General features: G+C 48.3%; 1 protein-coding gene across 2 annotated transcripts in view; it reads right to left on the bottom strand.

Moving 5' to 3' along the window:
* The window catches only part of GSG1L (GSG1 like), a 220,404-nt gene that overhangs the window by 107,667 nt on the left and 99,874 nt on the right, over positions 1-12,863 (bottom strand). The gene's annotated exons all lie outside the window — the stretch shown is intronic.

The raw sequence follows: 12,863 nt of genomic DNA, 5'->3' as shown, positions 1-12,863 counted from the left end.
TCAGCTGATATGCACCAGTACAGCCATTCTGATGGTTCGAATATTGAAATACTTTCATACCAGTTCATACAGGTAAATAGTTGCTAACTTGAGCACCACCTCCCTGTTCCCAGTGTTCCTCCAACACACATACAGTGTCCTCGCCCCTCTCCAAGACCCTTAGTTTTCCCTTCCAAGACTTTCTCCAGCACCATGGCCAGAGTCTGTACTTATGGTTGGTGCCTGAGTGTTATTAAAAGATTTTGAATATCACTCTCCACTATTTAAAGTCCATAGCCTTTCATCTGGCATATTCTTTTATACTCTCGCTCCTACTAACTTTTCTGGGCTTATCTCTCGCAACACAATCACCATGAGCCCCAGTAACATGAATTTCCCACCATTCCCCAAGCAAGGCTAAACAAGGCACATTCTCCCTACCTAGCTTTCGGCCTTCCTCATCTTTCCTTCAAAACCCCTACACATCCTTCACAAGCCTTCTCAGTTTTGCCCCAATTCATACACTTCAGCTTCCTGCAAGTTGAGGAACTGGCTTGACAGCTTGGATTCTGCTCTGTGTATAACCAGATCTCTGCCTTGATTTCTTTTCCAAGTTTCTGTTTTGGTGATGTGTCTTAGACTGGAGCCCCCTCCTAAGATGAGGACCCTACCTTGATCGTACCTGTCACCCATTTTTTTTTGGCAGCAGCAAGAGACAGGGAGGGAAACCAAGGCATCAGGATGTCACAGTATCTATATAATAACTCAAGCCAACCCCCTAAAGACCACCAGAAGAGTATCTCCAGCCTTCCCTCCATCCACCGTGTCCTCTAATCAGCTATGCTGATGAGCAAACATAATAAACACACTTATCAACATTACATTTATTTACTCTTGTTGTCACCATGCCTGTACACATCTCCTTTATCCATCACTCATCCTTTTCACCCTGAAAATGACTTATTTCCTCTCCTCTGCACTACTCTAGTTCCTCCGTCTCTCTTGTGGCCACAAGAATGTCAAAACTGCAGCTTTCCCCTCTTTATCATGCATGTGTCTCCAAGTATCTTGCTGTACAAGACAGCTGTCTATTTCCATTGATCCAATATATTCTATTTCTCCCAACAAAACAGGCCTATAAAACATTTTCCAACACACACGGCCATATCATTATACTTTTTTCCTTCACATACCTATAACCAAATACACTTTATGTGCTTACTACTTAACCTAACAAGTTTCCCTACTCAGTTGCAATAGATTGGCCCCCGATCAATACTACCAATCACCTCTAGGGGAAGACGGGGCTCTTTGATGCAGATGCTGACCTGATCCCCAGTCTCTGTGACTCCCTCCCTATCTCCTTTCCTTTGTTCACTCTGCATTCTGCTTTCTCTCGTGACCCAAGCCTTCAGCACTGCCCACTGGACAGCTCCCCAGCACCATGTATCCCAGGGTTCGGAGTCCAAAGGTGGATGGCACTCAATCCTACACAACAGCCTCCTCCCCAAACACAGACAAGGGGAGGCATCCCATCCTGATGCTCTTGAATCTCCTCATCCTCCACAACTGATTCAACATGTCGCCATTTAAACATACTATTTGCATATATAGATTTGACAAACCGGACCAGTATTTACTGGCTGGGTAAAGCCTGGTGCTGGGAGATGGGCTGGACATGATCATCAGGCTTTGCTCTGCTGCCGCTGGCTAGGGTCAGGCTCTACGTGGTACTCAGCACACCACGGCCATCCGGGCAACTGGTACTGAGCTTCTGCCTCTGTCCCTGTGCTCCCAAGAGGCTCTAGACACCCCCAGGATGAGGACCACCTCTCATTTCTACACCCCTGATACACTCTGTCAATGCCCTGCCCTACTGCAAAGGGCGAGACCTCACCAGAAATCCATGGTACACAGCATGCTTCAGGAAAGTTCCAAAAGACCAACTACAAAGAGTACTGTGGGAGCCATTTTTTCAGGGACACTCAAAAGGAGTGTGCCATGGTGATTACGAGCCCAGACTCTGGGGAGTTCCCTGGCAGTCCAGTGGTTAGGACTCAGCGCTATCCCTGCCGTGGCCAGGTTCAATCCCTGGTTGGGGAACTAAGATCCCCCGCCCATGCGGCACAGTAAAAAGAAAAAAAAGGCACAAACTCTGGACCCCAACTATCTGTGTTCAAATCTTTGCTCCCCCCACATAACTAGCTTTGTGCCCTTATGCAAGTTACCTAACCTTTCTGGGCCTCAATCTCCTCAAAGTATTATTAAATAGGAATAATACATTCCTCAGAGGGTTTGTGAGGATTAACTGAGTGTGTTAATGTTTAAATTTATGAATATAATATTTATATTTATAAAGTGTTTAATCTGTAGGAGCAAAATTATATATATATGTATGAATATACATCTACACATACACAAATATATATCATTATATATATCATATATAATTAGTATATACCATATATACTTATTGAACTATGTAATCAATATTAGATGTTATTATAGTACACTATATACTATACTTTATACAGTATATTTAGTATAATGTATATGTGCGTGTGTGTGTACACATTACTAAAGGTAGCAGGAAGTGGGGGTAGAAATGAACAGATTCACTACCCTAACAGCTATCATCATTGTTTAAATTCTTTTCTTCTGATCTTTTTTTCATTTGCATACATTTTTATATCATGCTGGACCTACACTTTTGTGTCTTGATTTCTGGGCATAAATAATGTTATCAGCATTGTTTCATACGACTACACAACCTTAGAGTTCCTTTTTAATGGCTGTATAATACTCCAATGAGTAGATAGACCCGGATTGACTTAGCTGTTGCCCTTATATCTGCTAGGGTGCTTTAGGCTGCAAGTAACAAGAAGCCCTGATTCAACTACCTTAAACAATAAGGGATTTTCTTATCTCACATAAATGAAACCTTGGAAGGAAAGCATCTCTGGGGTTGATTAATTTGGCAGCTCAACAGTATCATCACAAAATCCTTTCTATATTTGGGCTCTGCCATCTGCAGGTGATGGATGATGGATTGTCCTAAGACCCTTATGATCATAAAAGGACTGCAGCGATCCGGGCTGAAGTGGAAGAAGGGACTGATTCTTATGTCTCTTCCTAAGAGTAGGAAAAGCTTTCCACTGTCTCCCAGCAGAACGGGGTCACACACCTACTTCTAAGCCAATCACTGCCAAGGGGACAGGACAACCTTGTTGATTTAGACCAACTGGGATTCATTCCTAGGCTGCGGATATAGGGTTACATTCCCCAAAAGTGGATACATGTGGATAGCTGAACAAAAACCAATTCCTTTGGAAGAAGAAAGGTAGGGCGGACAGATAGTGGAGAGACAGTTAACGTATCTGCCTTGTTCCTCGTTTGGACGTTTCAGGTACATCCAACTTGGAGAAGCAATTAAGCCTGAGTAAAGGGATTAAAATGCTTAAAGGAGGTGACATTTGATCTGGGCTTTGGAGGATGTGTAAATGTCAGCAGTGTGGGAGGAGCCAACATTTCAGGCTGAGGTTCCAGCATGAGCAGAGTCAGAGGTGCAGTAAACTGTGGGGCATTTTCCAGGAAGAATGAATGTCCCAGGGAAATTGGGATGTTGGGGGCTAGAAGTGAGGAGGGGTGGAATGTAAGGCTACACTGAGGCCAAATTGGAATAAATGTTTAAATGCCAGTTGAAGAAGGCTGGACTCGGAATTTGGGGCCATGGGAAGCCACTGAAGGCTTCAGGGGAAAAAAAAAAAAACACAGAAAAGCTGAACTTTGGGGGGAAAAACCTGGGCATAGATATAGGATGCAGGGCAGGAGAGAGGTGGGTGAAGGGAGACCGCTTAGGAACAAGGCACAGTCGTCCAAGGGTGATACCACAGGCTCACCCCAGGGCAGCACTCATGGGAGGGAGGTGAGAGAGTCTACCCATGCAGGGAGGTGGGATCCACAGAAGCAGCAGTGCTTTCATGTTAGGAGAGGGGCCAAGGGGGCAGGGGGTGATTAGATGAATGATGGCATCATTAACCAAGTCAGTAAAGAAGCAAAAATAAAGAATACTACCTGACCTGCGGCATGCATAGAGTCCTAGATTTCCAGGCTATGTGCCAGCACCTCGAATGGTGATAGCAGAGAGCAGCCCAGGAAGTCCAAACAAAAATGCATTTATGCCAACATCGGAGGGGAAGGGGAGAAATTAGCTGAATGAAATGTGTGTGTTGTTAAAGTTCCAGAGGCATCCTCCGTGAAAGTTTTTCTGCATTAATGGAAGTGGGGCTTCTCATTGGATTTCAATAAAACGGGCTTCACGAATACAAGATGGAGAAAAGGAATGACAAAGCCTAATCTACAATTATGGTTCCATCTTCTCCAAGGAAAGGCCCTGGACATTAGATTTGTAAGCGTGGGAAGCCAGCACTGAAGGGTTCCACAACCCTGACCATAGGTCAGTCTGGACTCAGTCCTGGCTGCGTAAAATGCGGGAGGAGTTATCCATTTATTTGTTCCTTCTTGGCATTCATTCATTTACCCACAAACATTAAGTGCGTGCTATGTGCCCGGCACAGAGAAAGAACCATGAAAAAGAATCATAGAAAGAGAGCCATGATCCAAGTAGTGATGGTCCCTGCCTTTGCAGAGCTCGCGTTCAGCCTAGTGGGGGATGCAGATGAGCACAAAACAAGCTGATAAGACGCATTGACAAGGAATCCCAGTGGAGAAGCAACGAGCTGGAAGACGTGCCATCTGGGGTGACGACTGAAGAGTGAGAGGGTAGCCCAGAAGGTTGACCTCAGTGAAGTGTCCACTATGGAGGCAGGTCATTATCTCCCATTTAATGATCACGACAATCTAGTGAGGTGGCTATTACTACTATCCTTCCTTTTCAGATGAGGAACCTGAGGCTCAGAAGGGTTAAGAAACATGTCAGAGACCGATGCCAAACCCAAGCCCCTGACCTCTACGTTGAGCCACCACCTCATCCAAGCCTCCATCTTTGCTCACCCAGATGACTGTGGTAACCTCCTGATGGGTCTCCCATGTCCACTTAGATCCCCCTTCAATCCACCCTCCACACAGCAGCCAGAGGGATCTTTTGAGAATGCAAATCTGACCTTGTCACCTCCCACCAGGATCCTTCAAAGGCTTCCTTTACCGTTCAGATGGAGGAAAGACTCCTCACCATGGACTTCAAGGCCTTGTGCAGTCTGGCCCCTCCCATGTCTCCACACTCATCCTCTCTGTGCTCCAGCCACACTGGCCTTTTCTCAGACGCCCTCCCCAACGCCAACTTCCTTCATGCCACAGGGCCTTTGCCCATGCTCCTCCCTGTCTCGAGCATTCTACCTCACCTTCACACCCACCAAGCTCCTGCCTTAGTTGGCTCACACCCATCCTTCAGCCCACCTGTCACCTCCTCCAGGATACCCTCTCTGACTTCCCAGTATAGGAAAAGTCTCCCCAGGTACAGCCACAGTGGAGAATCAGTGCCTTATCATGATTTCTTCAATGCATATATCATAATCTTATTCATGTTTGTCTCCTCCACTAGACTATAAGCTCCATGGGGGCAGAGGGTTTCCCCAATCACCCCTCACAGTTCCTGAGAAAGTAGGCACACAATAATACTTATTCTGTGGGTGAAGATCACCATTGCAGCCAGTGTGTGCCAGGCCCGCGGACTTCATGTGCACTGCCTGGTTTCATTCTCACAAAAACCCTATCAGGTGGGAATTCCTATTAGCCCCATTTGACAGATGGGGAAACTGAGTCTCAAGCCAGGATCAAGATCACAAAGAGAAGCAGGTCCCAGAGGGTGGATTCCAGCCCCGATCCATCTAACTCCAGAACTTTCTCCCTACCCAACCCTGCCCATCTCCTCACATCATGGTGAAGCTGCCGCCCCGAGACTCTGATTAAGTGTTTGACTCGGTCTTTCCCAGCCTCTTCACTCCCGAGCCCAGCTCTAAGGAAAATAAAACCCTTGTGAGTGAAGAGAAAACAAAGACCAGGGCTCCATGTGTCAGGCCTACTGGGCACCAGGGAGAGGCATCAAATTGGATTCTGTTCAGCTGACCTGGATCTTCCTGTTGCCACTTGGCTGGTGCTGGAGGGTGCAACAAAGGCCTGGCTCAGAGGGTCCTCGGAGTGGCCCACGGCCCGGGCAGTATGACTTTAACCTCAGTGGCTTTGATGCCCATCAGAAGCCACACTATGATGAAGCCCATCCTGATGAGCTCCATCCCTGGAGACCCAGACACTGGCCTGGAGCTCAGTTTAATATAAGCCAGAGACTGGCTAAGGGGTTTAGAGTCTGTTTATGGATTTCTGTCCCTTTTAACTTTCTTCCTTCTGAACCGGGAGACTGAAAAAATCTTTCCTAATCACAGATTGATAATACGTGGAGTGAATTAAGGAGTGGGAACCCAGGAAAGTGATTCTCAGCTCTGGCTGCCAGAGGAGCATTTAAAAAATAATGGGGCTGGGGTCCTACCTCAGACCTGTGTCTATCCAGGTAGGGCCCAGGTACCTGTATTCCTTAAAATCTACCCAGGTGGTTTTAACCTGCTGCCAGACTTGAGAACCACTGCACAAGAGGTTAAATGGCTCCTTGAAGGTGACAGAGGGTAAAATCATAGTGGAGTCACCCAGTCCATCCTCCCTTCTTCTGGTAACAGCTGCCTGGTTTTCCTTACCCTCCCTCCACTCTCATCCCTTGGTTTGGGACAGTCTCACTGCTGGCCCCGGGAAGGTCACATGACCCAAACCTGGCCAATCAGAATTTTCCATCTCCCTAATGACAGTGATTGATTCAGGAAGGGCAAGTAGCTCAAGTCATCCCACTGAGAATCCGCCTGGGGCTTTTGTGGGCACTGCTGGGAAAGAAAAGCTGTCTTTCCTCTGGAGTTGCTATGTATGGACGCTCCAGCAGTCACTGGGCCACCTCCTAGAAAGAGTCAGCCAGATAATGAAGCCATAACAGAGGAACTGTAAAGCCAACAGCTGAAAAGAAGATAGATTCCAGAGATGTAGTGTGAGTCCTGGATCCAGCCATGCCTGAAGGTTGTCCTCAGTTACTTGGGCCCATGAAATTTCCTTTTTCCTTTCAGCCTGCCTGAGTTGTGTTTCTGTCATGTATGGTTTTTAAAAGTCTCGATGGCTGGAGCTGGGATTAATCTGCCTGCTCCATGGTGAGCTTGGTGAGGTGAGGCTGTGGGCCAGATTCCATTCCACATGCCTGGGGCACCCAGCTCAGAGTGAGAGAATGAGGAATGGGTGGGCAGGGTCCCAGCTCTCTGTTCTCTTCTATCACACTCTCATCTTTCCTGCTCTTATGGGTCTCCTACAGCCCAGATCACACCCCAGAAAAGACTCTCTGTGATGAAGCAGTAGCCAAGCCCTGCATAGCTGGCCATCCCCACATGTGCAGCACTTACTGAGTGCCCCATGCTGTGTGTTAGAGAGCAGGTTTGAGCCCAGCTGCGCCTCTTGACCATGGCTGGGACTTGCATGCCTCCGAGAGTGAGGGTCTCCTTATATTTTGTTTTTGGGTTTTGGGGGGGGGGTTGGGGTTTTTTTGCGGTATGCGGGCCTCTCACTGTTGCAGCCTCTCCCGTTGTGGAGCACAGGCTCCAGGCACGCAGGCTCAGCGGCCATGGCTCACGGGCCCAGCCGCTCCGCGGCATGCGGGATCTTCCTGGACCGGGGCACGAACCCGCGTCCCCTGCCTCGGCAGGCGGACTCTCAACCACTGCGCCACCAGGGAAGCCCCTCCTTATATTTTGTACCCAAGGCCCTTCACCTTAGTCTCACCTTAGTCTTGCCTTCACCTTAGTCTTGCCTTCACCTTAGTCTTGCCTTATCCTGTGGGCAAGAGGAGCTCCTTTGGGCAAGTCACAAGACGCCCCTGAATCTCCGCTTCCTCATGTATAAACTATAGTCGTTGCACAGAGGGCCTACTAGGTGTCAGGAGCCACTCAGTGCTTTTTTGTAATGCCTTGCTGACCCCACGTGGTCAATCCCCTCATCCCCTTTGGGTCTTTATTCAAAGGAGCCTTCCTCTGGCCCTATTTACAAGTGCATTCACCCTGACCCACTTCCCTGCTTAGCACTTAACACCAACCACCTAAATAATCTACATGATCCACATTCACTTCTTATCTGACTCCCCACTGGAAGGTGAGCTGCAGGAAGGTAGAATTGTTTTCCTTTTATTCACTGCTGTATCCCAGGGCCGAGCATACGCTGTGCACATAGTAGGTGCTCAATCAATGTTTGTTGACTAAATGAACGAGTTCAGTCTTCACAGGGTCCTGGTATCATCCCTGAGGTGATATCATTATCTTTCAGCCCCTGGCACATAGTAGGTCCTCGACTGACGTGGTTCAGAAATGCTCTTCTCTTGACTTCCATAGCAACCTGAGAAAGAAGGGTTTGGGGGCACCTCTCAGGCCACTCATAATACAGCAAATAATGTGACATCTACCTCTTCTTTCGGGTTCTTCGTGGGGCCAATCAAGGGACAACAGGTTTCCTATCTCAGAGCTGCTAATAAAGGTTAGATAATTAACGCCACCGGGACAAAGCAGATGACCCTGGACTTCTTTCCAGGTGAAATCTCCTGCCTGTGCCCACTGAGGCCTCAGCCACACGGATGCCCTGCTCTGACCTCAGCCCAACACGTCCAAATGGGTGGCCTGCACACCTCTGCCCCCCGCCCAGCCCCCTTCCCGGCCCCCGCCCCTCTCCCGACCTCTCTCTCCTGGTAGGAAGCACACAGTGTGAAGGATGTGAAGAGGCAGTTTCCAGAAGCGGAAACTCAAACCTGAGGGGCACGTGAAGAGACACTCAGACGCATTACTAATCAGAGAAATGCAAATTAAGGCAAGGAGACATGACTTCAGGCTTCCTACTGATTAGACAGGTAAACGTTAGAAAGCTGGCTGATACCCGGATGTGAGTCCGATGGTCAGAATATGGAGGGTGTGGGACCCTCCAGCGGCGCTGGTGTTAATGTTGCAAAGTAAAAGTATATCCTACCCTACGACCCCGTAATTCTGCTCCTGGGTGTACACCTCAAGGACATCCTCACAGGGCAGACGCAAGGATGTTCTTTGCAGCATCGTTTGTGGTGACAGAGAGTGAGAAACAACCTTGGCGTCCATCTCTAGGAGAACAAATAGCACACAGAGGAGATGCTCAACATGGCGTATCAGGCAGGTGTTGGATTAGGTGTGCACACAGCCACATAGATGGAGCTTAAACACGTAGTGCTTAATGGAAACTTAAGAAACAAAGTGAGACCTAAAACAGATACTGCAATCAATTGCATTACTGTTCAGCAAACAGTCTCTCCCCTCCTTCTTGGGGCAGGAGATACTTCCCCACCCTACTAACTTTGGGGCTGGCTGTGTGACTTGCTTTGTCCACTGGGATATGGACAGAAGTGGCCATGCACCATCCCCTAGCCAAGACTTAAGAAGGCATCACAGATCTTTTCTTTTCTTTTTTTAGGATTTTCTTTTTGTTCTTGATGTTTTTCATGCGTGAATGGGACTTTCATTTACTTATTTATTTATTTATTGAAGTATAGTTGATTTACAATGTTGTGTTAATTTCTTCTGTACAGCAAAGTGACCCAGCTATACATGTATGTGTATATTCTTGTTCATATTCTTTTCCATTATGGTTTATCACAGGTTATTGAATATAGTTCCCTGTACTATACAGTAGGACCTTGTTGTTTATCCATCCTATATATGATAGTTTGCCTCTGCTAATCCCAAACTCCCAGTCCTTCCCTCCCCCACCCGCCCTCCCCCATGGAAACCACAAGTCTGTTCTCTGTGTCTGGTATCACAGGTTTCTCTCATCCCTTTTGCATTTCTGCCATCGCCATGAGAATATCCTCCAGGTAGATGCCGGCCCCAGCGTGACAGGACACGCCCAGGGCAGACCTGAACCCAAGGCACAGCCTGGAACCAAGCCCAGTCAGCCCACAGCCCACAGCAGTCACCACCCAACTCTCAGACCCACGAGCAAGAAAAATAAAGCTTGTTTTTGTAAGCCATTGAGTTTTGGGGTGACTTGTTATAGTACAGCCTTACTGCAGAAATAGCAATACACGTACTATTTATATAAATTTAAAGGATGCAAAAAGTGACACATGTGCAAGAATATATACAAACATAAATACTTTAAACAGAACTGAGGGTTGCCAGTATGGAAGAGAGGGGAATGGGAGGAGGGTACGGGGGATAAAGAGAAATCAATCAGTCACGTACTCGCACGGACCACTGATGGTCACTGCCTCGATCAGAGTAGTAACAAGGGCTCACTCTCTTCCCCTGAGTTTCTGCCTCAACAAAGTCAAGCCCAGGAGGGCAGGGACCTAAAATAACCCTGGGAGGGTGGCGTCCACAGTTGGTGCCCAAGAAATACCCGTTGAATCAATGACTAAGATCAAAAATCTGAAGGCTTTTTGACTCTCGGAACCCCAGAACTCTCCCTTCCAGAAGAAAGGTTCACACGATTTTGTCAGAATGCAAAACTCAAGTGCCTGGAGGGAGGGTCTTTGTCACCTTTACCTTGCAGGTCTCAGAGAGGTTCAGAAGCAAGTCCAAGGTCCCCTGGGTGCTGGCCCTGCTTGGCCCCAGATCTGCTGGAGGTGAAGGCCCTATCTTGAACCCCGGCTCAGAGGTCCTTCCGTTGGCATGAGTGCAGGAGGGGGAAGGGCCAGAGTTGAACTAAATTAAATCGTTCTGACCGTCTCAGCCAGTTTATTTATCAACTTCAGTCGTAAAGGGATGTTGATGAGAACTCCACGGGAAATAATGAGACAGCAGAGGGGAAGCCAGGACGGCAGGGCAGCCTTCCGTGACCAGCAGGTTACCGGTCCATTTGTAAGGGCCCCTCCCCCTTCAGTTTATTTAACTCTAAATAAACCTCAGGATGGAATGCCCTTGAGGTGCAGAGAGGAAAGGAGGACTTAAGTGAGCTCTGAATTTTATTTCCAAGGAAACTAGATTTGGAAGAGAACAAAAAGTAGAGAAAACCCAGAGCAAATGGCTCGGAAACCACCACAGAGCCGGTTCTGGAGTCCAGGCGGCCCCGGGTTGAATCCTGATGCTGTCACTTTGCAGCTGTGTGCGTGTGAGCAGTGTGCTCAGCCTCAGAAAGAGGAGAAAGTCCTCCTCTTTCTCCTAAACCAAACTGGTTCATTCCCCATCCCCCCGCCACAGCAGCCCTGCCAACCATCTCCTCCCTGACCACACAACCTTCTTAATGAAACTGACCACAGCCCTGGGGCGTGCTGGGTGATCCCGCCCCCTGCTTCAGCTCATCCAGTCTGAGTTGTTCCCAGCTCCAAGCTGGACCAATCAGATTCTCTGTCCTCAAGTATTTGAAAATGGGACCTAGAGATTTAGTTAACAGATGGAAGGTCAGTAGACTACTATAGGGCTACGGTCATCACGCAGGAGAGGCCACAAGAAAAGAAACAGATGTGAAGAGGAAGAGAGGTAAGACTCCTGGTCAGTCCCTTTCTCATATCCTAAGCTTTGGTCTTTAAATACTTCTCATCCGGACTTTGTGGGGTTGTCCTGTCAAAACCGCCTTTGTAGTTAAGCTGGTCTGAGCAGGCCTCTGGCTCTTGCAGCCAATCTTCCTTCTTTTCTAGAACCTCCCACCAGTCCCCGGTCCAACAATGGTGCCAAGGATTTTGGGAGCACTGAGCGATTGCCTGGGTCTGTCTCACTAGGAGAATGATCTAGAGGTAGACTGCCCATTTCAGATCCCCCGTCAACAAGGGAGATGGTCTCCTGAGAGAGCATAGGGCCATGCAGGATGACCACTGACCTTCCAAGAGTCCAAACTTTATGCTCCCCAAAGGCTTCCATCGAGGCAAACATGCCTCGACACGGGCTGGAGTCCAGCAGGGATGGGAGCAGACGCCCTAATGGGGAAGGAAATCTCGAAGGCCCTGTAGGCAGGGTGTCAGGATCCTGTCGGGATGGGCAGGCGCCCACCACCAGGGACTGAGCTGGTGAAATCTGATGGTGAGAGCAAAAATGAGCTCTGCAGTTCTGTTCAGAACAAGAACAACTGGGCAGGAACAAACAGGCTGCTCAGGGCCAACAGTCGGATGTCAAAGCATGACAGGAAGCGATCGGAACGCCACAATTCTGCTTTATTTCTGACTTCTGTGGCACGAAAGAGCATCAGTTAAAGTGAAAAGGGCAGAGTGAGCACTTTCAAGGTAGAGCCGAAGTCCAAAGGGAAGTGAAGTTCTGCGCTTTCTGAATCAGCCTCCAAAGCAAATAAACACAGTCCAGGGTGCAGGGACCCGCACCTGGGATTGGTGGCCCTTTGTTGCTGTGCAGGGGGGAATCCTGCGGAACCAGTGAGGAATCAAGAACCTGAAAGCAGGTAATGGACGTTTTGATTTTTAAAACGTGCAAGAAACTAGTATCTGCAAACTAAAGGGTGGCAGACACACAACTGGATTCTTGAGTTAACAGTAGCAGGATAATTTTTCGAGACATTAGGTAAGGTTTCCCACAGCCTTCCTGAACCCCTTGTCCTTCCCCACCTGTATCCACTGCTGCAGGGGAGGGGGTCCAGGGGAAAGCAGGGCCAGGTCTCAGGACACAAGAGCAAGGCTTCTGAGCTGCAAAAGCTTGGACTTTTAAGTTTAAAAGCCACAACTTTTACTGTAAATATTGTATTTAGAAAAAGAGAAGAAGGTCTGGGCTACCTCCCCTCTCCTGCCCCTTCTCCCCCCGACATCCCACACTTAATAAAGCTCCCCTGGCCTGGGGGACAGAGAAAGGGAAGACAGAGGGTATGGCAGAGACTTCCATGTGTCACCAAAGCCC

Source organism: Delphinapterus leucas, chromosome 15 (assembly GCF_059928025.1).
Source record: "Delphinapterus leucas isolate spDelLeu-1000000601 "Yukka" chromosome 15, BTC_Dleu_Yukka2, whole genome shotgun sequence".
Classification (NCBI taxonomy): domain Eukaryota; kingdom Metazoa; phylum Chordata; class Mammalia; order Artiodactyla; family Monodontidae; genus Delphinapterus; species Delphinapterus leucas.
Note: the sequence above shows the minus strand (reverse complement) of the source record. Positions and strands in the feature narration are given on the sequence as shown.